Consider the following 26,870-nt stretch of genomic DNA (forward strand, 5'->3'; position numbering starts at 1 on the left):
TAATTTTGCTCAAATAGGTTTAGCTTCTATATTTAAGTATTTTTTGACAGAAAAATCAATGGCAACTGGCTTAAGCAACAAGGGTATATATTGACCCATGTAAGCACAAACCCAAATGATGGCACTGACTCCTGGTTTCTTTCTACTTCTTTCGATGTGTTGACTTCATTCTGCAGCTGGGCATAATAACAAGATGTGTGGATACCTAGATAATCCATTGTTAAAGTCCAGTGGAATGGAAGTTTTTACTTGAGGCAGTTTGATAAAGCCTTGAAAGTTACTTTGATCAGATTGCTTTAGATTTTGTTCACATCTAAATGACTCAGGTGGCCAGGAAATGTTATTCCAGAATGGGTTTAGCTTGATTTAAAACATACCTACCACATTGTATGTACTGAATGGATACTGCGTATTTTTTTTTTTTTTTTTTTTTTTTTTTTTTTTTTGCTAGGGTAGAGACTCAGTATCAAGCCACATATACTGAGAATGGGAGAAGAATGGAACTTCCAATGAAAAACAGGGCCCCTCCCAGGAAGAAAGAGAAATGGATGTTGTGGAAACAAATAATAACTGTCCGCTAAGAATGCTTTCTGTGAGGATTCTATTACCGCAAGATCTATTTCTGAACATTCCAAGCATTATATCACACGTTAAGAACAAAATTCATTTAACTTAAGCCTTTTTTGCTGTATAACCGCAGTCTTCATACTTTCTCCTTCTGCGTTAACCTTTTACATCTTTTACTATTATCCACCATCTGCAGGTGTTTAGCCTTGGGTTATAATATGCATTGTTCAGAGACTGACTGTGTTCAGAAGCTTGATGACAGCCTTTCTCCCTTGCTCCATTGTCAAAGGTGGATTCAAGTATTGCTCATAAATGTTTCAAGAACTTAGATGAAATGTCTAAATCAGCTAAATGAATAGTTAAGTGTGATTATTTAGTCTATGCAGATTTTATTTGATGCTACATTACAAAGATTTTCTCAGAAAAATTCCAGAAGTACAATTTTTCTAGAATTTCTTTGTCAGACCATTCACTGAGTCTGAAAAGCTGAACTGCAATGATGAAGCAATATAATGCCCTTCAATTCCATAGCCATTTGCTTCCACTTGCACATTTAAATTTGTAGCAGAAATCTAAATGTTTAGCTTAATTGCCCCACTATGAAATACAGAGATTTATGAAAAGACGCTAACAGCCTGTCCCCGTGCCATCGTTGAAAAGGCTCACTGGGTATTCAATAATAAGAAGGGAAAAAAGCATAAAGAGGCAAAAATTACATTTAAATCAACATAGCAAAAGGTTTCCATGGTACAAAGAAAAATTAAATCAAACAGTGGGGTTCTTTTCAATACAGGCCTTTAAGAAAATGGGCAAAATGTAATGTTCTTTATTTGTCAGACAAGCGACACAGTTAATCAGTGCTAATTGCCCAGGATTGGCCTCTCAGTTATGTCAGTCAATTAAAACACATTCTAATATATACTGACCAAACCCCCCTATGTGGTAGGTAGGCAGAAAAATGAAAGGCATATACAGTGGGTCCCTCTCTTAGTTGGGAAAAGAAATCAATACTGATTTAGTTGTAGCAGAATTGAGCTATTTTGTCTGCAGTCTTTTTTATCTGCAAGGCCCCCTGGCCATCAGTGTGGGAAAACATTCATGGAACGAATGCATTTAGCAGGAGTAATCATCATCATCGTGAAGTGCTTATCAGAAATGAAGACAAAATGCAATTAGGCTATATTTACAGTTGGACCAATAATTACCACTCAGATGTTTCAGCTGAATGGAAAATACATGATTCCAAACCATGACATTTGTGTTCAATTGCTTTCTCCTCCTTTCTCTTGTGATCTCTAACCCTCCTCCATTTTCTTTTCTTTCTTTTTTTTATTTATAAAATATGTCAGTCATGATGTACCACAGCTGAATAATTGTCATAGAGTCAAATGCTTGCAGATGGTTAATGGAAACAGAAAATTAAATGAACAGCAGTAAAGAAACTCATACAAAATTAAAGAACTCTATTGCAAATTTAAAGGGTCATTTGGTTTCATCAAAAATCAAATAATATGAATATGTTATCCTCTGCATGAAAGAGACTATGTTAAATTATTTTGAGAACTGAAAAATGAGCAATCAATGGTGTGCTAATGAAATTTGTGAAAAAATCATGTACTATTGAAATATGCCATAAATTGTCATTTAGTTCCTGCAGAAGAAGGCCTACTTTGGGCGATCACTTTTCTTGTTTTGTTATGTTTTATTTTATTTTACTTGAGCTTATAGTTTATTTAAATGATCAAACTGATGATAGGACTTGAATCAAGTTAGTGGGATTAAAATAAGCAAACTTCTTTCTGAGCTGCAAATAATAATAATAAGCTACTTTATCAAAAAAGTATCTTGTCTGAAATATTTTCCTCATATGACAGAAAACTAACAATTCATATTATATTCATTAAATGTCCAAAGAACCAAATCAATGACCTAATAGAACTGCAAATATTAAGATGGTTTAGGCCAACTAAGCTCACACCCGCCTGGCATTTTTAAAACCTGTAATTGATAAAACTTTTGTGAAAATAAAAACTGTCTTTCTGGTGAAGCATTAGATATGATGTTGCATGTTGTCATTCAGAAGTGAATTTCAGTTACAGATTCTTGAAAAATAGATCAATATTACAAAGCATTACATTCTTTATTCACTCCTTTTTATTTTTCATTATCCTCTTTATTCTCTGGGAAACCCAAAAGTCAATATGAAATGTCTTTGTCCATCATAGAAATGATTTTCATCTTTGATGGTTGCTCATATCAAAGAGAAAGAAAAATAAAGACATATAATTGAGTCTTCAGTGAAAATAACTCAAACATTTGTGACATTGTCATGAATGACTATATAATAGCTGAATATTTTTAATGACTAACAAATTTTAGAGGGTATTTGAAAGTGAGTCAATTTTTCACATTTAAAAAAAAGGCTGTAAAATAAATATTCCAAAAAGAACAACTTTAAAAAGTTTAAAATAAAATTATTTTTCAAATCCCTTAAGATAAATCATGATCTTTTCAAATGCAAAACAAAATGTATTTTATCTTGCATTAATGAGTAGGAAAAAAAATTATAAACACACTTTTTTCAGTGATCCTTGATTGATTATTTAAATCATTAAAAGCATTTCATTTTTTCCCTCTCAAACTCTGAGTTTATATGTAAAATTGGACTTCAGATAAAATTGATGCACAGGTGAAATATTGACCCAACTTTTCATTTGACAAAAAAGAAATTCTTTATTTTAAATGATATCTAGCAAAGGTAAAGTTTAGTTGTTAGTTATTCTGGGTTAAAATAAGATAGGAACAAATATAGCTCAACAATTTTGAACTCTTTGTATAAATAAGTTATAATTAAATATTCAAGTTTATTGAGTTAAAGCAGTTTTTTCTATATTTTTCAAATAGAACCCCACTTTTTAAGATTTGTCTGCCCTTTTTCTAATTACAGCTCCTTAATACATTCATTTTTAATGTAATTGATGTAGTTTCCATTTGAAATCCAGCCATCTCAACACTAAACATAGGAGCATTATCAATATAATATCCAACAATAGTGCTCTTTGCAGATTCATCACTATAGAGTAATTTTTTATAGATGAAATTGCAGCAGGAACAATGCCACTAGTCCCAATTATTATTATTATTATTTACTTTTCAAATAAAATGCAGGAGATGTTTATGGCAGGGGCAAATGTCTTCATTTTGATGTATTAAACTGCAATTTCTACAAATACCTCAGCCCTACTGATTTCCTATACTTAAGAGCTCAGAGTGCAGTGCATGAGTATGCCTGATACATTATAAATTTTCATAAATACATTCCCTTTTTGATAAGTATATTCCCTTAAATTAATAACATACTCCTGCTTCATGTTTGAGAGGAAAATCTAATTTGTTTATACTAATATTTAGAGCACGCTTCCAGATTCAGGATGGTTACTGAATGCTAAGGAAATGTTTCTTTAGCAGTTTGAGATTCTGTGGTTGAGACACATACAAGAAATAAATTAAGTACAAAAACATCCATTGTATTTTTAGGAGCTCTCAAGGTTTTAAAGAGATGCAAGCAAATGACAGTGAGTGGCGTGTTACTCTGCCTGGGTCTACCTTAAGGGTAAGGGCATACGTTTCCCCAGCTGCCGGGAATGTTTGCCACTAACAGCTCACAGCTGAGTTCATCTCCTGTTATTATCCTTTACCTAAGGGAGCAGCCTCCAAAAGAAACTTGTTTGCCCTCAACTCAATCTGCATCTGCTAAGTAATGTGGGTGTAAAAAATCGGCACCCTTGCATCTAATCCAGACATCTCTGAAAGACCACCCCAGTTTCAATGCCCCCCACGAGATCAGATGAAGTCACCGTTATTAACTCCTTAATTTGCCCAATACTGCTTCACTTACTTCCTCATGAGGTTGCTTCTGACAGCAAGCCCCAATAAACTTCTTCCTTATACATCTTAATCTCAAAGTCTGATTCATAGGAACCCAAGAGATTTTAATCTGAATTTAAATAACAGGCAGAGTTTGAAAGAATAAAGAATGGAGGGAAACTATCATAGCCTGGTATGACCTGGATCAATATAAACAAAGGTGAGAAAGTGGAAGTGACTTGTGATGTTTATCATATTGCAAAGTGACTTTGATCTGATAAGCTGTGGGATTTTCAGGGAATTATTTGAAATGAGAACGGAGAAGATGGGTGGCCATGAAATATGAAAGGGATTAAAAGCCATGTAAAGGATCCTGATTTTATTGAGTAGATGTTTGTGAGTCACTCTATGACTTGAATAAAAATGCAGTTTTTAAGGAAGCTTAGCAGGGCAAGAACATTCAGTAAGGAATAGTAAGGAATGAAGCCACAAATCCACATCTTAGAGATGAAAGTCTGTATAGGTAGTGATAGAAAGGGTGAACAAATTTCTTTCTTTCTTTTTCTTTCCATTTTCTATTCCCTCCACCACCCCTGTGTGTGGGTGTCTGTGTGTGTGTGTGTGTGTGTGTGCACGCGCGCGCATTCATATACATGTGTTATGGAAAAAGAAAAAAAAAGTCTTGTGGATACTTTCTGAAGTATAAATAAGTCTTTGGATGGCTCCTTTGTTTTGAGTTGTTTTGCCATATCTGCCATCAAAGAGATGAATTACCTGATATATTTCTCTTTTCATTACATAGTTCGCATTTCTATTTTGTGACGATAGTAATGAAAAAATTACACAAACATGAAAGAAAACCAAAGGAAGAAAGAGGATAATCAAAGGGCCTGGATAATGGTACATAAATGGAATGATCGACTCTGGCATAAATGAGAGTTAATTGTTTTTCTCTTTAGCTCAACTTGCACTCTGTGTCCAAATCATCTCCCCAGGATACAAGTTGAATGACAAAACACCCAATGGAAATAGTGAATTTTCTGTAATTGAATTACCTCTTCACCATACCTCAAATAAGACACTAGGTGCTCACCGCATACCTTGTTCCCCAGGAGCTATTTCAATATTGTTCTTTCTCACCAGGAGCAGTTTGAAGTTGCCATTGATATAATAAAATCCGGCATCTTTCAATGAATCAGCAAATGTTTAAGTTGGTCTTTATTAACAACCAAATAGAAACTCTAGAGACACGTTTCTTTCAGTCTCATCATTGCTGTCATATACAACAGGTATTTCTATTATTTTATTTATAATTTCTTCAAAATTAAGATGCACAACTCAGATTACAAGAGTTTAAATTTCCACCTAGTTACTCTAAATGTAATTTCAAGTCTCCTATTTTCCAGAAATTATACTTTGCTTGATTATAAAAAGTTTGAGTCCTGACTAACCCCTTATTTTTAAAAAATAAGTAAACAAACCCTTATTCTAAAAATTGAAAAAGAACACAGTTCTTTGTTTCACAAGACATTGACTTCTATAAATATCAAAGAGCAATGCTGTTTCTCCATGTCTGGCATTTTTGGCATTTAATACTGAACACTCATGTGCTCTGTTGCTCTTTCCCTTACTTGTCTTTATGTGGGAGGGGCGGGGGGCGGTTACAGAGAGTTTCGTTCTGTCACCCAGGCTGGAGTGCAGTGGCACAATCTCGGCTCACTGCAACCTCCACCTCCCTGGTTCAAGTGATTCTCCTGCCTCAGCCTCCCTAGTAGCTGGGATTATGGGCGTATGCCACCACACCTTGCTAATTTCTGTATTTTTAGAAGAGATGAGGTTTCACCATGTTGATCAGGTTCGTCGCAAACTCCTGGCCTCAAGTAATCCGCCCAGTGCTGGGATTACAGGTGTGAGCCACTGCACCAGGCTCCCCTAGTTTTCCAGGAGTGTTTTAACCTGATTTTCTGACCAAGCAGAGGAAATTGTAGCTGTTTTTCTCCTCTATGTCTATTCTCTTGTTACAGTTGCATAAAACATCTTGTACAAAGTGAATAAGACATTCACGTAATATGAAATTCATTCAGAGAATTCCAATATCTCCCTGGGGCATGTTCACCTCACTGCTGCTGTACCTCGCTTCTGGCCACCACATTGTTCTTTGTAGATTCAAGATTGATTGTTAGAACTCAAGTCAGGCAATCAGTGTCTGAAAATCTCTAGCATTCTCCAGAACTCTTTTTATACTAATTCCTCCCCTACAAAGGGGCTATTGCAGGGAGGATGGGGAGAGGAGAAGGAACAGGATTAGAGACCCTTTTAAAGTCACTCACCAACAAGGTGAGGAAAAAATGACTCCTAAGTCAGAGGTAAGGTTGTTAGACGAAATAGGTGACAGTGATTTTCTTCAATCTAGGTCATTTTTATTATGCTGCTAATGTTTCCTTTCTCATTACAGACAGCTTATCAAGAAAACAGTACAAAAATTGCCAGAGTATTTTTGTTTGATATAGTTAAGAACTTCAATTCAAAGAGGAATCAAATAATGGAACAAGGTTATATAGAACTGTGGACATTTAATAATATAATGAAGGTTTAGGAACCTAAAGTGTCTGCTTACTTAGATAATTACATCAGATAATTTACTTTGAGAATCAGTCAGTGTTTTGCAGGTGTTTAAAACTCATTCCAATCAGTGTCAATTGGTTGATTCTGAAAATAAAATTTTTATCTTAGCTGTGTTGTGACTGGACTAAAATTTTCAAGACAACTGGAATTTAAGTGGATAATCTCCTGGAGGCTAATTTGTATCTGATAACTTAATATGTACATAAAACATAATGAGATATGGGTTCAACCATTGCTTGGGGCTACTGCCGGGGTGTGACAATTAAATAATAAGTATAAACAATAATAACAAATATTCACAGAGCATATTTTATGTTTAAGGCACTGCGTGAAGCATGTTTTTATATTACATCTATTCATTCACCTCATTTAATGTAATTTCAAATAGCCTTTACTTGGGATTTCTTTTTATCATTGCCTGAAGTTTTCTTCACATAGTCATTTATTTGGGTTACACAACATAGATGGGGAAGCATACCAGAGTCAATATTAAATTCCCTAATTAATTTGAACTGTGATTCTCTGGAAGAGACTCTGTACTTGACATGTGTGGGAAATAGAAAGTCATGTCTTTGGCAGTTCATGATTCTACTGATAAGTAGCTGATGGAGCTATGGAAAATTATAGAACATTTATATACCTTGAATATGAAAATGCATTCAGCAGTAGATAACATGCAGTTTGGAAATTTTTGTGTTTAGATGTTCAAGAGTACATGTCCTTCAATTATTAGTAATAGCTCTGAAAAGATGTAATATCTGACAAGCTAGTTTCCTTGAGCTTTTAGGGATGGAATTCCAGAAGAGAGCAGAGATGGTAGGAAGACAAGTGATGCCTGAATGCCACAACACACAGTATTAGCTTGAGAGAGGAAGCAAAGAACAATTGTTTGGGAAAGTCTCCAGAGAAAAATATCTAATCACTCTGCCAACAGAATGGTAGGCACCTGATACCACACATCTCCTAAGGACTGAGTAACAAGACTAACATTTGAGTTCCCTTTCTCTAAAGAGGCCCTGGCCACTAGGTGCAACCTTTCTACCATCTCAAAACATGTTTCACTCCTCTACCATCTCAATTCCAGCCAAGAGGATGAATGACTACGAGATACAAAGTGTTTCTAGGGCAACCTCATCTTAGGGCAGCTGTAATGATTAGATGCCATCAAAATATTAAAGGATTTGTTATCAAAACGAAAACAACCAGGCACAATACAAGTGTCAAATGTAATACTTGCTTCATTTCCTAAGTGAGGGAAATGTCTGTAAATACATCCCTTGGATATATTCAATTTGATTTACTCAAAAATTCTTAAAAACTATCCTTTTATAGCTGATGCAAACTATTGTGAACTATGGAACTTTCTTCACAAAAACATAGCTGCAAAAGTGTCAGGGCTTAAGTCATTGTGTGGTAGTTTCTCTAATTTAAATTGTGGTGATGTCTTTAGACAGAAGTTGTGTTGGAAATGACTGCTAAGCCCAAAGCAAGCTTCACATTAGTTCTTTTCTGAAGAGTTCTTTGACTAGTCTTATTTCTTTAATCATGCTAACAAGTTATAGGTGGACAGGTGAATTTATTTTTCAATAGCATGTTAACTGAAGCTTCAGATTTAGATTTCTTTACATACTGGTGTTTTAATAAGTTTACAAAATGAGTCTTGAAAGTGTCCGAAGGATACCTAAATATTGCTTACCCAGAATATAGCAGATGATAGAAGTAGACGTGCTTAACTTCAGACTAAATCTCAGGGAATTTTTATATTCACTCTCCATTATTAAGGAATTGAACCAGCTGAAGAATAGTCTAATACTTCTTTGGAAGGGCTATTTTCTGAAAATATGCAGCAGAGGATATTAAACACAATATTTATTTGAAAAAATGGACAAAAGTATATTTCTTTACTTTTGGACTTTTTTATGGTCTTAGAGTCAAGATTTACAAGTCTTTCTTCAATTTATATTTTTCATAATTTCCCATGAGTAAGAAACTGACCAGCATTCATTTGAAACAGAGGGTAAAATAACTTTTAATGAATTAACTTCTTGAGAAAGTGAAATTTAGCACAGTATATTTGCCACTTAGGATCAAGGGGTGTGAAAATGTTTTGAATTATTTTATTACAAATAAAGGCATAAGATCAACAATGTGTCCTACATAGTAGAAAAAGTGTTGCATTGAAAATATTTATCTTAACACTTTGAATCAATATCTGACTGCTTGAAATTGGTCATATATTTGTCATTTTTAAGGAATCAAAGGAACTTACTTATAAATTATATAGAGCTATAAAACTTTAAAAAAATTAGCCCACATTGTAACATTAATCCACATCTATGCAACATTATTTAGACTGGTATCTTTACACAATTCAATCTAAATCTATAAATTTGTTTCTCCAAGGGCTTGAAGACATTTCAAGTAGTAAACAGATAGGTCTATAACTAATTACAATGAAGTGATATATGGATAACTATGATTTTTTACTCTTCAGCAAATTACATTCTCATACTACCACCATGATTTCTCTGTGAAGAATTACTCCTTTCCTGGCCAGGCACGGTGGCTCATGCCTGTAATTCCAGCACTTTGGGAGGCTGAGGGGGAGCGGCTCAAGAGGTCAGGAGTTTGAGACCAGCCTGATCAACATGGTGAAACCCCGTCTCTACTAAAAATACAAAAACTCTCCAGGTGTGGCGGTGCAAACCTGTAATCCCAGCTACTCAGAGGCTGAGGCAGGAGAATCGTTTGAACTTGGGAGGCGAGGTTGCAATAAGCCGAGATCGTACCACCACACTCCAGCCTGGGCAACAGAGCAAGACTCTGTTTCAAAAAAAAAAAAAACCAAAAAAACAAAACAACAAAAAAAAAAGCAAGAATTACTGCTTTCTCTTGGTCAGCAATTCTTTTCAGGTAGGTTGACCCTACGTAGTCACTCTATGAGTGTACATGGGAATCCTATATCACATTCCTCTGGCCACAAACATTGTTTCAGTGATGGGCAGGTGACTTGAATTGAGTCCACCAAATGCAAATAGCATTAGTACTAAATATTTTAGTATATCTTTCAGAAAGGAAAAATCTCTCTCTTTTTGTACTAGGTTCACCAAGCTGGAGATTCGGGGGACTTTTCATCAAATATGAAAGACAAGCTGAGAATAGAGCAAAACACAGAAAAGAACTAATACACAAAGATAAACAAATTTCCTTTAAACAGAAAACCAATATCCTTTTATGTTTGAAGCTAGATTGAATGCTTAGTATCTTTTTGCTTGAGCCAATTTTATATTGGGTTCTGCAATGTGAAATTTACAGAGTTCTGACCCTCAAAATTATACTGATGATTAGAAAGATAAAATAATATCATCTTGAAATAATCTTGGGATGTTCAAGAAAAAAAGTCAGCAAACTTTTTATATATGTATTATCCATGGCCTCAAGTCTTTTGTGGTAGATATAGCTGACTAAATGCCTCAATTCTTTCCAACTCTTGTAGCATGACTTATAGAAGTCCTTCTGCAACTCCATGTGCTTAATAATCTACTGGGAATCTAAAGGTCAGAAGTCCAAAGAATACATTCCCTAGAATGCCCTGTAGCTTGAATTTGGCTTGTGGTTCAGCTTTTGCTAAGCAAACATACAACAACATATTTGGAAGGAATTTATGGGGCAGAAAATATTCTCAATCTTCAGCTGCTCCCCTTCGAGGAAGCTCCATTGTGGCATGGGACATTCCTTTCGCTGGTGAGGATTGTGGCTATAGTAGTGTGGTCCTATATACAATAGTTTTAGGGGTAGCTTTATGGTCCCCGGAAAACAACAGGACCAATGTGGCTGCAAGATAGCAGTTAAAGCAGCAAGTTCCTGATTAATCAGTTTCCTAATTATGTTAGATACAGCAGCTCCCATAAAAAGGCAACTTGTGGTATGTTGTTCTTGGGATCATTCCCCAGTCCTAATATAACCTGGCAAAACTGTAATTCTTCATGTTCAATCTTGTTCAATATAAATGATCCAAAATATTGTTTAATGCCGGGTTAAAAAGAACCAATTAAATAATATCTTAAGGCATAAAGCAAAAGGAGGGAATATAGGAAGAACTGGAAGGGAAAAAGGAATACCTCTAATGGCAATGGAGTGGCATAAGCCCTTCAGGAGATGTGGGCTTGTACCTCATGCAGGCTTTCTACTTTTTGAAAGACTGTGGCCAGGCCACATCACATGCAGTGGCATGGTATAATGACAAGAGTGATTATGTGATATGTAGGAGACCAGGATTCTCATCCTAGTTTGAGAGTTCCAAATGTCCATGAAAGCCAGGAAGGTGACAAGTGATAAAAATATATAGGGAATAACGAAATAATCAGATAGTATGCAGCGCTTTGAAAGAAAGAGGACTAAGTCCTGCAAATTATACGGATTTTTAAATGTTTAAAGTTATTGTTTTATCAACTATTGTGTTGGTTACATAGAGTATATTTCCCAGAATACATTGACAATCATTTCATAACTTCATTGCTAGTCCTATAAATTATTAACTATTTCATGACCTTAAGTGTCAGCACATTTCCATGTATATAATGTAAATAAAGCCTACTGTACAGTAAAAAATCAATCACAGAGACTATTGCCATTTTTAGCTATCTTTGTACTTCTTGGAATTATGTAAAACCTCAAAAAAAAATAAGATACATATGATTTACAATTAGCCAGGTTACATAAATGTGAATCATTTGTTTAGATAAAAGTTCTATTTTGTAAACAAAATAAATGTCAAAAACACTACAAGGCAAGTTGCAGGGCTACTCAAAATAATTTTGAGTTGCCTTTGATTTGAAGAGCAAAGACTCAAAAATGCTCCTGTGATGAATAGAAAATGGGTTCTATGATTTTATCATTTTTACTCTCATATAATCAAGAACAATTCATAAATAGTGCTTGACCCTATAAGCTATGGATTTATAGAGTATACCCGGAATGGTAGGCAATGAATTAAAACTTTATATAAAGCTACTCTATAGCTAATCTACTAGACTAATTGTAGATTAATTACTGATAAAAATTTGTCACATGCTTCATCTAATTAAATTATAATAATCATGGCAAAGATGAGACTAATCTAGTCCAAAAAAATGTAATACTCATTAATCATGGAGATTAAAATTCAGAGACTTTGAATCAAGATAATAGTATTTTTCCAAAATTAATCACTTTAATTTTAGTTAAATGATGTCAATAATATAAACACAAAAAACTTAAAATGGATATATCAAATGCATCTTTGAATATGCATTTCCAATTTAAACATATAAGTTAGTTTGCATTTTCATAAGTCCTTTTACAATTGCAGAATTTTATGTTTTTACTTTCACCTTGTGTATATTTGTTTCTCTATGACAAAAGATGTACAATTCAAATGGTTCATCATCCCTTTGAAAATATAGTGTTTAATTTAATGCTGTTTTCAAGTTTTTATAATTCGGCTGTTACCTATGAGACTTATTAAGCCCAAATATTATTGTAGTTTATTTTATAACCAATTTTATATATTAACATATATACTTATGTATATATGCTTTGTGAGTATGTACATTCTCTATATCACATATAAGACACTTTTTTGAGCTTGTAAACATTAGGAATTTGTGCCCATATTAAGATTTATTTATTTGTTTATTTATTTATGTCAAAGAAACATAATTTATTTTCCAAGAAAATCATTTTCCAAGAAATTTGGAAAATAATTTTTACTTATATTTTATTTTATTTAATAATTATTTGGAAAATATTTTCCAAGAAAATTGTTTACATGGTTTTTTTAATGCACCTCTAAATGTTAAAATCTATGTGCAATATAAGTAGTAATGCACTGAATATAATAGAGAAAATATGTGCAAAGTAAAATGTTACTATATTTCTATTATATGAGTGAGAGAAGAACAACTTTTAAAATTAGGATATTCCAGGGTAGTATAATCACCTCACATTTACGGGGCATGTGAGAACAGAGAACTGAGAGGATAGCATGTTCATATCTTTATTCTTAAACACATTCTAACACTTAAGTTCATTAATTGCAATTGTAGGTATAATGTCTCTCATAATATTTCAAATGTTATTGGTCTGTTATCTTTTTACATTCTCTCTCTCTCTCTCTCACTCTCTGTGTATGTGTGTGTGTGTTTCCCAATTTACTAATTGGATTCAAGTAAATTAAATAGACTCTATTATTTCCCTGTTTTGGCCATATCATGTAATGAAACTGTGCAATAGGTGTTCTTTTGTAACTGACTACTTTTACTTAGTATCAGGTTTTCAAGGTTCATGCCTGTGGTAGCATGTGTAAAATCCATTTACATGTTGCTCGGATTTAGTTTCCTAGTATTTGGTTGCAGATTTCTGCATACATTTCCACAAGGAACATTGATCTGTAGCTTTTTTCTTTTTTTTTCCTTGTGATCTTTGATTTTGGTATCAAGGTAATACTGGCCTCAGAAAATGAGGTAGGAAGTGTCCCCTCTTCTGTATTTTGGATGAATTTAGAAAGAATTAGTATTAATTAATTAAATATTTCATCAAATTTGTTATACATGTATTTCCATCTCTTTACTTGTTATAAGTCTCTTCTGATATTCTGTTTCCTCAGAATCATTTCTGTAGTTGTATCTTTCTAGGAATTTGCCATTTCCTCTCAGTCCTCTAAATCTTGGCATATAATTATCCATAGTATTCCCTTATAATTCTTCTCATTTATGTTAATTCAGTAGTAATGTCCTGTCTTTTATTCCTGATTTTAGTAATTCGAGTATTCTCTATTGTTTGCTTTGTCCATGTAGCTAAAATTTTCTTATTTCTGTTGGTCTGTTCAAAGAGCTATCTTTTGGCTTTGTTGATTTTCTCCATTGTTTCTTAATTCTCTATTTAATTAACTTCCTCTCTAATTCTTGTTATCTTTTAACTGCTTGTTTTAGGTTTTGTTTTTTTCTTTTTTATCCTGTGTCTTAAGTTAAAAAGATAGATTATTGATCTAAGATAATTCTTTGTATATGTGATACCTACATCCCATAAGTTTGATATATTGTATCTTCATTTTCATTCATCTCAAAATATTTTCTAGTTTCTCTTGTGATTTCCTCTCCGATCCATTGGTTATTTAGGAATGCATCATTAAATTTCCAGATATTATGAATTTCATGAATTTCTTTTTGTCAAGCTATTTTTCTTTGTTTATATCAAATCCAGCTATTAGCTTTCACTAATTGGCAGCTAATTTTTCTATCATTTTCACCAATGCCCTGCAGCATAAATTCCTCCACAGTTTAATTCAGTTCATTTCCTTTGCAGAGATAGTCTTCTAGATTAGTCTATGATGTTTGTTCTGACTCTTGGAGGATTATTCTTAGCAGTCTTTTTCTCTGGTCGTCTCTGGTAAAATTTTAGCTGTAAATGCAAGATGGTTTTGAGAAGTAATCTATGACAGCAGGGAAGAAAATGAAGGAAGAATAAGTGTGATATAGATTAAGCATGTAATTAGAGTATGATTTAACTGGCTGCTTTTATGGAGCTAACAACTTCTTAATTGCTTACCACTAAAATAGTCATTGCTTTTTAGCACACCCTTACGCTTGAACTCTCCCATATTCTGTTCCAAATAAGGTCAGTTCTTTCAGAGAAAGCTTCAAAACTCCCTGTTCTTTTAGCTTGCCTCTCCCCCTTGACAAAAACATCTGATGTTGCCTTGGAGCTGGAGAAATGGACAATAGACTCTTTCTCTTTAAGTGATCTCTCTGTTTTAGGCTCAGGAAGCTGTGTGAGATGTTAGCTTCTGGTCTTCCTGGCTTGATCCTTCTTGTGTGTAATTTTGCCTTGTAAGTAAGCTGAGGTGAGGAGATTGAGAGTTAGGACTGCAGTATACTCAGTCTGCCATGCTTTGGATGAAACTGCTACCCTGTCGATGGAGCTAGGTGGAGAAGAAAGCATTGGAGCTCTCAGCCATTTTCTTCTGTAAAAAAATTTTTGTAAAACAAAATTGGGCAGCAGGTGGGGAAGGATGTGGCTCATAGTTCTAATGTCAAAGCTATTGCTCTTTTTAGAAAGATTTAGTAGAGTGTTGAATATTTTTGTCTTTATTTGCAGCATGCTCTTAGAACAATTTCTGAGGATTTAATTTTTTTAAATTAATTTTTATAATTATAGTTGTTACATTGGAAAGATCAGTGGAGTTTCTTATGCCATCATTCTAGATATTTAATCTTTAAAATGTACTTCTAAAAATTATATCAAAATTTTATATTATGTATATTAAGTGACATTTTCCTGAATACAAAAGAACTACACATAAAACTTTATATATAAAGTGGGATTGAGTAATATATAATAAATTATTTTTCAAAAAATTTGTTGTAAATGTTGAGACCAAATCAATTCTAGTTTATTTTTTCTTTTTGTCTCTATTTTTTCTTAATTGTCATGATACTAAACTACGATAACTAGTATTTCAAGAATAAATTCCCATTTTTTTTTAGCATTGAGAGACATCTTCAGTCTTTTTATTACGATGTATTTGTGGGACACCTTGTTTCTTCAAGGCACTATGCTGGATGCTTGAAATATAATGATGGGTAACAGAATATAGTTCTTTTAACTCCTGAGTTTACATTATAGGGAGATTGGTTGGTAAGCAAAACAGACAGCAATATGAAAAAAAGTAAAAAAGGTAAGATGGTGATGAGTATTAAATAATGGGATAGAAAGAGACTATTAAAGGATGGATCTTTAGCTATGTGGTCAATGAAGAAATTATATTTGAGTTGGCCGGAGGCAGCCATATAAAGGTCTGTGATACTAGTTTTACAGGCAGAGACAGCAAAAGCTGCAACCTCTGACATGGGAACTGGCTTGGAGTGTTTACAGGACAGAAAGAATGTTGATGTAGTTGAAAGTTTTTGAGGGCAGGTGAATATAGGAGGAGGTAAATATCAGACAGGTACTAGGCAGAAGCAAGAAAATATAGTGAAGCAATTGGAAATTGCAAGATGTGTTTGAGAAATAGAGTAATCTATGGTAACAGGGAAGAAAATAGAGAAAGAATAAAGTATAATGTAGATTAAGTATGTAATTAGAGAGAGATATTGAGGAACATTCCTGCTTATTGTCCTGTTCGCACTTTTAAGTAGGAGTTATCTGCTACATGTAACAAGTGGCAAGAAGGGAGCTGAGGGTTTGGAAAAATTGTTAAGAATTGTAAACAGTTGACGAAAGATTGATGTGCATCTTTAAGCTGAAGTTGGATGTGATAGCTGCTATCGGCATATCTGTCAAAAATGTTCCAACAGCAGGGAACATCCAAGCAGAGAGGGCACTTGGAATAATCTGGGAATGAGAATATTCATGGAAGATGTATGTAAAGTTTAAAAGGATCAGAGATAAAGGGTACCATTTGCAATGTTGTGAGAAATTTGAAGATGGAGAGGTACAAATAGGACATGAAAGAAGGTGAAAACATGAAGTTAATGTTACTTCAGCAGAACAGCAATGGATTTTTGATGAGTCCTTAAGGAAATTTAGCAGAATATGTGAATAAGTAGACATGCGACATGCAGGCCTTAAAGCTTAATGTTTTGTAGTAGAAGAAAAGTACATTGCAGGCTATTACCACAGCTATGAATTGCCAAAGAGAAATGAAATGACAGCCACTGTAGTGTAGAATGTCCAGAGTGTGTAGAGCTCCATTCTTTCAGGGGACATCCAAAAAGAAGTTGAATCTAAATACAATGAGCTAGCAAGGATTGTATCCTGGAGCAGATAAAAGGCATGAGTGGAAAAACTAGGTAAATCGGAATAAAATTTGTAGTGTAATTCACAATATTAAACCAATTTTGATTTCTTAGGTTTGATAAATCTGCAATGTCATGAAAGATGTTAGCATTACAGGTGGTTGAGTGAGGGCATTTAGAGACCCTACGCTATATTTGGAATTCTCTTGAAATCTAAAATTATTTCAAAACTAAAAATTTTAAAAACGTGTTCAAAAATCCCTTGATTGCAACAATATAATCTGGGACAGAGTAAAAGGCAAAAGTGCATGCCATCATAAAAAAAATCATAAACTTCTGGTGGCTTAAAATGATTTTATTGACATCTTTGAATTGTGACTATGTTTTCTAAAAAATTGAACAATAATAAACAAGCTCAAATTAGGTTTTGTTTTGTTTTGTTTTCTTTGAGACGTAATCTCGCTCTGTCACCCAGTCTGGAGTGCAGCGGCCTGATCTCGGCTCACTACAACCTCCGCCTCCCCTGTTTAAGTGATTCTCCTGCCTCAGACCCCTGAGTAGCTGACATGACAGGTGCACACCACCACACCTGGCTAATTTTTGTATTTTTTGTAGAGATGTGGTTTCACCATGTTGGCCAGGCTGGTCTTGAACTCCTGATCTCAAGTGATCCACCCACCTTGGCCTCCCAAAGGACTGGGATTACAGACGTGAGCCACCACACTCGGCCAAGCTCAAATATTTTTTAAAAGCAGTTTGTACTTTTATACCTGCCAATTACTTAGTAAATTCTATTATTTTATGGCATATGGTGTTATTACGTTCTAATTTTCATATACATATTTCCAACATATAAAAAGTGATTAATTTGATCTGAGATAATTTTGGAATGAGATGTATAATAGTGCGTCTTTCTTCCCTTTATGTTTACACTTACAGGTAAAACAGAATTTCAGATTATCATTCTAACCTTCCTTACTAGTGTTTGAGAATGCTAATTATCCGAGAACCCTGGATGAATACACCCAGTTCATCTCTCAGGTTGAAAATATCATTGAAATCATATTTACTGCTTCTAGGAAGGCTTTAACTCAGCTATCCTAAGAGTTTTGAGAAGTTTGGCTAACAACTAAGCTAAACTTAAACTGGTTACTTTGTGGAAGTATAGGCATCAGAGTATATTCCTGCTATAGAAAATAAAACTCCCCTTCTCAAGAAAACTATCATTGCATCAAAGGCATAAGTGGGATTTCTGTGTATTTGGGAAGCATAGAATTTCATGGTTTCAGTCTGCCATATTTTATGAAAAAAGAGAATTGCCCTTTAAAAGAGTTGACAAATCATCAAATGTTATTAAAACAATAAATCACCAACCTATAGTCTTTGAACATTTCTTTCAACCCAACACTCAAGCCGTTCTCTTTCTCATAACTTTCTTGGCTATTTATCCTCATGGTACACCAAAGACCCATATATGAATCTTGTAAGTATTGCCATGTGACGAGTGTATCCACCAAATTCTTCATCATCAGTTGCAATGTTCTCAATGGAAATTTGAGCTTGTTCTTTCTTTTGACTAAAAGAAAACTTGCAGTGTAGCAAGTACATTTAGGTGTAATTTTTTAAACAAACTTTTAAATTGATGGAAAATAAATGCCTTGCTTGAATGAGAATATGGCCCATAATTTAGTAAAACACAAATATTTATAAAATGTAATGGTCACGTAAAGTACATGTTTTATCATAAAACTCTGTCTTGCTTAGACTATGGGTTTCTTTCCCAACAAGACTTCTAAGCCAAAATATTTCCAATATCCCAAGCCCTTATTTTATCTCAAATAATTTCTGGTTATATGATTGTATACAATTTACCGTAATGGGCAAAGTCTCGTTCTCTTTTTTTCTTCAAAACTCCATTTGATAAAGCCTAGTTTCTTTGTTATGAGCCTCCTTTGCTCCCCTGTCAATTTTAAGTTCATTTTTTTTCCTGAGCTTTCTTTGCTGTCATGAAAACTACATTGTGCACAGTTCTTCTAAATAGACAGGGTCAGCCATTGCTTCATTTATTATCATGGGTTATGAATACTGATAGCATTCTTTGCTTATTTTTGCCCATGAAGAGTCTAAGTGCTAAAGAAAATCTGAATGCTACAATAGACTGACTGTGAAGGTCTTCTAGCTCAAAATTCATTGCCACACTTGTTGCAGAAGAAAATGTTTTAATAAGATAAATTCTCAAGTATGAATTCTTATGTACTTAAATCATAAAGTCAATAACAAATACACAGAAATGGGTATGTGTGGCTCAGTTACAATATTTCTGAAACATGTTTATGTATTTTAAATGACAGTACATGTGATATTTTATAAAAAACTATATAAAGTGATTGCCAAGCTATGACTCATTAAGAAAAGAAATAGAAATATTTAAAACTATCTGTATTTATAAGTATATAAATAAAATTATGTATAATATATATTTAGAAATGTATCTATATCATTTAGAACAGAGTAAATAATGAAAACACACTGCTTGAAATAATTTAGAAATATCCCTTTTAGTCCCAGACACCCTGAATCAAGAGGTATTGGCAAACACAAATATTGGTTTATTTAGAGAAAAATGACTAGAGGAATAGAATGGTGATTTGGAATCGTATCTTTTGAGATATGTTTGCAAGGTACTGGGACATTTAGCCTGCAGCAAAGTAGATCCATGTAGGCAGATCTTTAAACATTTAAAAAATGACATAAGAAGAAGTGATTGAACTTACTTTGTGTGGTGTCAAGACTTACAGCTCAATATAAGAAAATATATTCTAATCATTAGAATTTTATACATATATAATTTCAAGTGATTACATATATTTACACACATATACACACATATATACTACTAACAAGTACTATGCTAGACCGTAAAAATGAAAGGTTCCTCTTCTCTTAGAGTACTTATTCTAAAGGAATTCAATGGTAAGAATATGAGTTGGTCAGTTCTGTGAAAGAATAAATATATCGAAAAATGGAAAAACCATTATTTCATATGTTCATACAGATTAGATGTTGTTCTAGACAATATTTTATATTTGTAATAAATTGTTTGATATTAACACAGCATCACTATGAACTTTTGAGTCATTTCAATTACAAAAGTGTTATGCCTTTAGCTACCAGAAATGATTTCAGGGAGAAGTTCAAAAATAAAAATCTGGAATTGACTCTCTATTCTGATTATATCTGAAGTTAGTAATGGCGTCTTTGACATTGGAATGAGGGTTATGTACCCTTCCTTTAATTCCCAGACCTGAGCCAATTCGAAACCAGATCTCCCTGAAAGGGAGGCAAGAGCAACTTAATCAATGCCCTTAAAATTCTGACACAATTACAAAGTATAACACTTCCACGTAGTCTTCCCCAAGGGAATCTGAGACAATTTACCAGAGCAAATTTGCTTCAGGAAAAGGAAAAAGCGAAAACTTTGTAGAGACTACTTGGCACTGCCTCTGAACTGATATTAATTCCTTGAGACCAGAAACACTACTCTGGCTCCTCAGTTATAGTAAGAGCTATTGATAGTGAGGTGATGAATGGAGATTTTGTCTCAGTACATCTCATAGTGTGCTTGGTATGTCCCATCACTTACTTGAAACCCACTTCTTAGATACAGGATATGAACAGCTAAATTCCACAACTGTCAAAATCCCCACATTAGTTTATGATAAACGGAGTGAGGACTTATCGGGATGAAAAAAGGCCAAACACACGTCCCTGGAACTCCCTTTCCCAATCAAAAGAATAAATCAAAAGTAATAACACATTTTGGAATACCTGAAGAGGTTAGTGTCACCATGAAAGACTTGAAAGATACAAGGGTGGAGATTACATTCACCTTCTCATTCAAATTCGTATTTGGCCTGTGCAGAAGAAATACTGATCTCGAAGAATTACAACTAGATTTTCAGATTCTTAAGCCTTAGAAAAAAAACAAGAGCAAGTTAATACCTATAATGATACCTGGTAGGCTTTTATTAATCTTGAGAATGCTGTTTCTTTTTTTTAAATCTTATCACAGAGCAGTATCAGCTCCCGACTTCTGTTATGATACACAAATCTTAATTGTCTTTCCATTACTCAAATAGGTCTCATTTTGACTCACTGTATTGTTGACTTCGTGCTGATTGAAGTTAGTGAGAAAGAAAAATAAAATATCTTAGAAGCCTTAATAATATTTATCTGTGCCAGAAGGTGGGCAACATAATCTCCCAAGGTTAAAGGGCCTGTCACGTCAGTGGAGTTTATAAGAATCTGCTGGTCTGGGACATGTTAAGATATACATGACAGTGAAAGATAATATGTTAAAACTTGTGTCCTCTAACAATTAAAAGGAGGAGCCATACTTAGTGAATCTCTTTGAGTTCTGGAAGTTACTTGTACTATGTATTTGAGTGAGTTATTTTAATTCAATAATAATTACTGAACCAACCACAGGATAAAAAACAGGCATTAATGAAAGTATACCCTGCTAAGAAAGGCATTCTATCACTTGGTATATGATCCCACAGAGCCAAAACTCCTTGAAATTTCTACAACTGCTAGAGATGATATATGGGAATTCTGGCATTCCCCAATGGTGAAAGTAATGTGCATCCCCTTAGGGTTTCAGGGAAAAGCAATGCCTTCTTCATCAGAGAACTCTTTTCTTTTTGTTAATACCCCTGACATAAACAAACATAAAGGTACCATGCATCCTCAGATACTGTTTATATCATTTGAGCCATCAAATCATAAATTTGAGAATGCAAAGAAAAGTATACAGCTATCACATTGAAGTGACCGAGATAGCTTTAGAATAGGTTCTAAAGTCACAAATAACTTACATGAAATAGAACTCAGATTTTATTGACACCACTTCTGCTATACTGATAAAACTTTCTCATCCCCCACCCTGTGGCCACATAGGCAATTACCTGTGTCACATGGATTAAAAAAAAAAAAAAAAAAAAAAACTATCACATGATAGTTTGTCACCATTCAAGAATTGGTGACTGAAGCAGCATAACATGTCAGTAAAGAAAGGGTATAATCCCAGTTAAAACAACTTAAAACAGTGCATTTAGTTGTTTTTTATGTCTGGAAGGAGAAATGATCAGATATATGGAGCTACACTGATTTATAAGCAATTGATAATGGTTAGGCTGATTAGTCAAAATCTTGAATAAACATACTTGAAAAGTTGAACATCTGGGTTAAAAATATGTGTTTGGCCTCTCAAAAGACACAGAATATAATGATTTTGATGTCCCACATGAACATTCTCCAGGGGAATTTCACTGCAGAGGAATCTCTCATTGGTCAGGTGGAAACAATAACCTTTTCTGTTGATGTCAGTCATTCTCCTTTACTATATTCAGTTCTTGAATGATGAGCTTATGAATAAATTTATTGCAGCAAAGGTGAATATTATTCATGATCACACCAGCATGCTTTAATTTTCACCAAGGATATTCTAGCAGCAACTACTACTGGGTTTTAACAACTACTGGGTTGTTAAAATACAACAAGGCAAAACAAAAAAACAAACAAAACCTGCAAATAGTAGAGATCAGTGCTGAACTTCTTATATGACAGAATTATCCACAAAATAGCAGCTAGCTGGTTCCTTTGAAGAATTGAGCTATACAAAGAGTTCATTTAGTAATAGCATGGATAGACTACTAGGTCTGCAGTTTTCTGCTAATTTTAATTTGATAAGAAAACAGTAAAAGACACTTCAGAGCATGCTCACCCAAATACCGTTCAGAACCAATATTTGTATAGATACTTCAGGACCCAATAGAGACAGAAACTGTTGATTCAGATCCTTCTGATCATCCCACCAAATAAAGAATAATGGTAAATGCAGATGCTCAAAGCAACAAAAACATGGAATTGATGGTGCAAAGGGGAAAATATAAATCCAAAACAACTACATACTGCAGAATGTAGTATAACAGCCATGAACATTGTCTTCCTTACTTGACATGTATACATTTGTATACACACAACCAAATTTTTCCTTCCCCATTGCCCTTCTACCTAATATAAGATAGTTTAAATAGTGAATTGCAGTGTCTACACTATAATTCAGTATATGCTAAAATATGAAGAGAAACTGATATAAACCAGAAAATAAATGGTTTAGAACTCAGAGATACATAAAGATGCATTTTGAGGCAAAAGAAGGTAGGTCTTTGGCTGTACTAAGAATAGTTACATTGTATTAGGAATAAAATTGCCCTTCCTGAAAGCTTAAATATGATTTTAAAGGGTGTGTATATGTATGCTAAATTGACAATTGGTAGACTATGCTGGCTTGCATGATTTAAGTAACACACTCTATCACAGAGGAGGCAGGATCTTCAGAAATCCCTTCTGTCTATTATTTCCAGGTTAGACTTGGCAATGAGAAGCACTCCCAAGGGTGACTACACTAATACAACTGTTTTAATAATGTGTGCATATTATACAATAAGTACTGTTTAGTTTATAGTGTTTTAAATGTAGATAAACATTATTTTTGCAAGGTATCTCATGTAGTTGTTTCTCTCTTTCAACAGTGTTTTTTGTATTTACCTTTCTTGACCTATTTATATACTACACATGTGTAGTGTGCTGCTTCTTTCTGCTACATAGTAGACTCTAGTATGCATCCACCATATGCTGCATTTCCTTTCCTCTACTGATGAGACCTAGATATGTTCCAACTCACTATCACAAATAATTCCATGGTAAACATCTCCACACATCTTACTCCAAGAAAATATAAGAACATTTCTCTGGAACATTTACAAAAATTTCTGGGACATATGGCATAGCTCAAACTCCATTACACCCTCCTATTATGCTTCCTCCACTTCAGAGCCTGGAAGACACAGACTATGTTTCCTAGAATCCCATGCAGTAGAGTTTTAGATAAGCATTAAGTTTTGCCAGTTACAAGCACTGAAGTGAGATTTGGCAGGTGTAAATGAGTCAGAAGCCAACTTCCTGCCTCTTCTGTTTTCTACTAACACACTACTGCAAGGTCATTTTTTTTTAGCCCCAACTTTACTAATAAAATAATAAGTCAGACGTTTTTTAATATTTTTCTGCTTCTGTTTTTTCCTGCTTATAGTGAATGTGAAAGTGGACTTTTTTGCAGTGTGAAGAGAATTTGCACAGTGATCTTCAAATCTATCTGAGCATTTGTAAGGGTCCCATAGTGTAGCACTGCCTTGACAAAATGAGGGCCTGGCCCTTAAATCTCAGACTTAGAAATTTCATTTATCATCATTTGTGCAGTGGATTAATAATCTGGGGAAAAATTACTTTAAACAAGCCCTGAGAGACTAATGTATTAAAATCAGAATACCAATGCATTAATTTAAAGTAGAACCTATAATGCCATACTTGCGTTCATAGTCACTCCCTGTAGGCAAAGTTATATGGGAAGTCAAATTAAAATCAGAATATTGCTTCATACTAGGTAATCATAACAAGAAGCAAGTCGTATAGTCTTTATGATTAATTTCCTCAAGCCATGAACACTGATGTATCCATCTTTATACTGGTGGTTCTGCTACATAGCCTAGAGACCCATTTCCATGAGTTTGGTCACTTTCTATCCTGAACAGTAATGGGCATACACTGCCAAATGTAGTCTTATTAGATTACTAGCCTTTTACCATTCAAGTCTAAGTCACATTCCTTTCATAACACTTTCTATCTTTTGACAGAATAGCTTTCGTATACATCCCAAGATATAAGATATTTTTAGTTAAAAACATGATTCAAACAGAAATCTCATGACTGAAAATACCCTGAAGAGTAGTCAGTTTACTCATAATGGGTATTTAATGTTATTTCTGCTATATGTTTGGAAATATGCCAGGAAAAGTGTAGTTATTTAGAAACCATTTGTTCAATGGCTGAACTTACTTGTAATTTTTTTGCTATTGTTAACCAGATAACCACCCATATCATAAATATATTAATATAAGCTAGTTATATTCTTTAAGAGAAGTTTTAACTTCAGCTGTGTAGACATTTTCTATTAGCTCTATGTACCATATTAAAGTGATATTTTACTTTACTAACATATAAGGTAATAAAATTAAAATAAATGGTGTGCAACATTATTAAAAATAGCATTTATTAGGACTTTATGATTTTAAGATTAATTATGCATACATAAGATGATTTGACATCACTTATTATATTTACATAATGAAATTAGCCCAGGTAATATAATTTTTAAAAATTTTAATGTGTCTCTTTTAATATTTAATATGATTCATATAAATGATTTGCCTGAAATTCTGGAATGGATATTTAAACTATAATTTGAATAAAACACAATTGTAAATAGAATTAGACCTTTGAAGTCCTTGAAAACTAAGTCGCTAATGATGCCCTACTTTTCTCTCACCATCTGTATATTACAAAATGGAAACCTTTGTTATATGTAGGCTTAAATTAAAATCCCTTGCTTCTAGATATTGTAATTGGAACAATGTGGATAATTTCTCGAAGCTGAATTTCTCTCAAGTTTGGGTTCCCATGCTTTATTGATGTCATCAGCATGGGAGAAATTTAGTAAAGAACATCGCTACAATTGAGTGATTCTTAATTTATGAGAAAGGTTGACTATATTAAATATTGCTACGTGTTCTGATTCTGTGACACATCTCCTATGAGAAACTATTACGCCTTCTCCTTCTTTCCATGTCCCGTTTTGGTTTCAGGTTGTGTGTTTGTACATGTGTGCCTGTGTGTGTGTGTGTGTGTGTGTGTGTGTGTTAGTTTCCTCCTCTTTTATTTTAATTAAGAAGTTTGGATTTGCCTGTTTTTTGTAATCTCATTATCGACCAATCTTTATGGCAAAAATATCTATCAAAGACTCTTAAATGCCTGGTTTTCCTGAGATGAGGTCTATTAGGCTTTTTAGAGGCAACACTTTTAGTAATTTTGTTTAAAAATATTTGGTCCTTTATAGTTTATAGATACCATCTACTGGATGTTGTAAACCAACTGATCAATTTGGATCACATGATAGCATACTTGGATAGATAGACATAGATTCGATCTTTAAAAATTTATGCTACCAGTGTCAATTAGTGAACACTTTTATATGTATTATCTAACACTATAATATTACCTACATTCATATAAGCAAGTCAAGAGAACAAGTTACTTATTTTTGTATTCCTTACTTACATAAATTTATTTTAAGAAGAAGTGTAGCAATTCCTAAGAAGTTGTTGTTGGATCCTATTTGCCTTGTAAAAATTTACTTGCCAAGAAACAAGATAAAAAAATCATCCTACTATTGAAAATTCAAAAAAGCAAAAATAGCAGATGAAATAGATCAAGTGATAAGATTATACTTCTGATTTCATTACCTGTCATTCACCTTTAACCACATAAATTAGACCCTTAGAATGTATTTTTTAGGCTAAGCAACAATAGTCCTAGTGGTTGAATCATAATGAAATTATATGACCTCTAGAAAAATAATAGTTTTAAATATTTATTATTTAATTATATAATATCATTGAACATTTTTTCTTCAGTCAGTAATCATGTTTTTGTTCAATTGCCAATCATACAAAACACCCTTTTAATTAAATAAATTTTAAATGTGAGTTTTAGAGCCTCTTATCTTTTTCATTCTGTCTTCCATCTAAGCATTTATTGAAAAGAGGTAAGTTACGTATAATGCAAATTAAGCTTATACCTTGCTAGAGCTCTTAAGCCATTTATTCAAATTCTTTTCCAATTCAAATGCAGCCTAAAGCTTAAAGTTATTAGTGGTAAGAGTAATTTATTTTTTAAATTTAATTAAACTATGTTTAATTCAGTTACACGAAGCCATTCTAGAAGTCTTTGGAAGTATATATAATGATAATACCCATGGATTTAAGAAAAATATTGTGTTGCAAATATACTTAATTATATTGTAGAATCACTGAAGGATAATGGTTCTTGAGTCCTGAATAAAATTTTCTAAAACTGATG

Source organism: Chlorocebus sabaeus, chromosome 23 (genome assembly GCF_047675955.1).
Source record: "Chlorocebus sabaeus isolate Y175 chromosome 23, mChlSab1.0.hap1, whole genome shotgun sequence".
Taxonomy (NCBI): domain Eukaryota; kingdom Metazoa; phylum Chordata; class Mammalia; order Primates; family Cercopithecidae; genus Chlorocebus; species Chlorocebus sabaeus.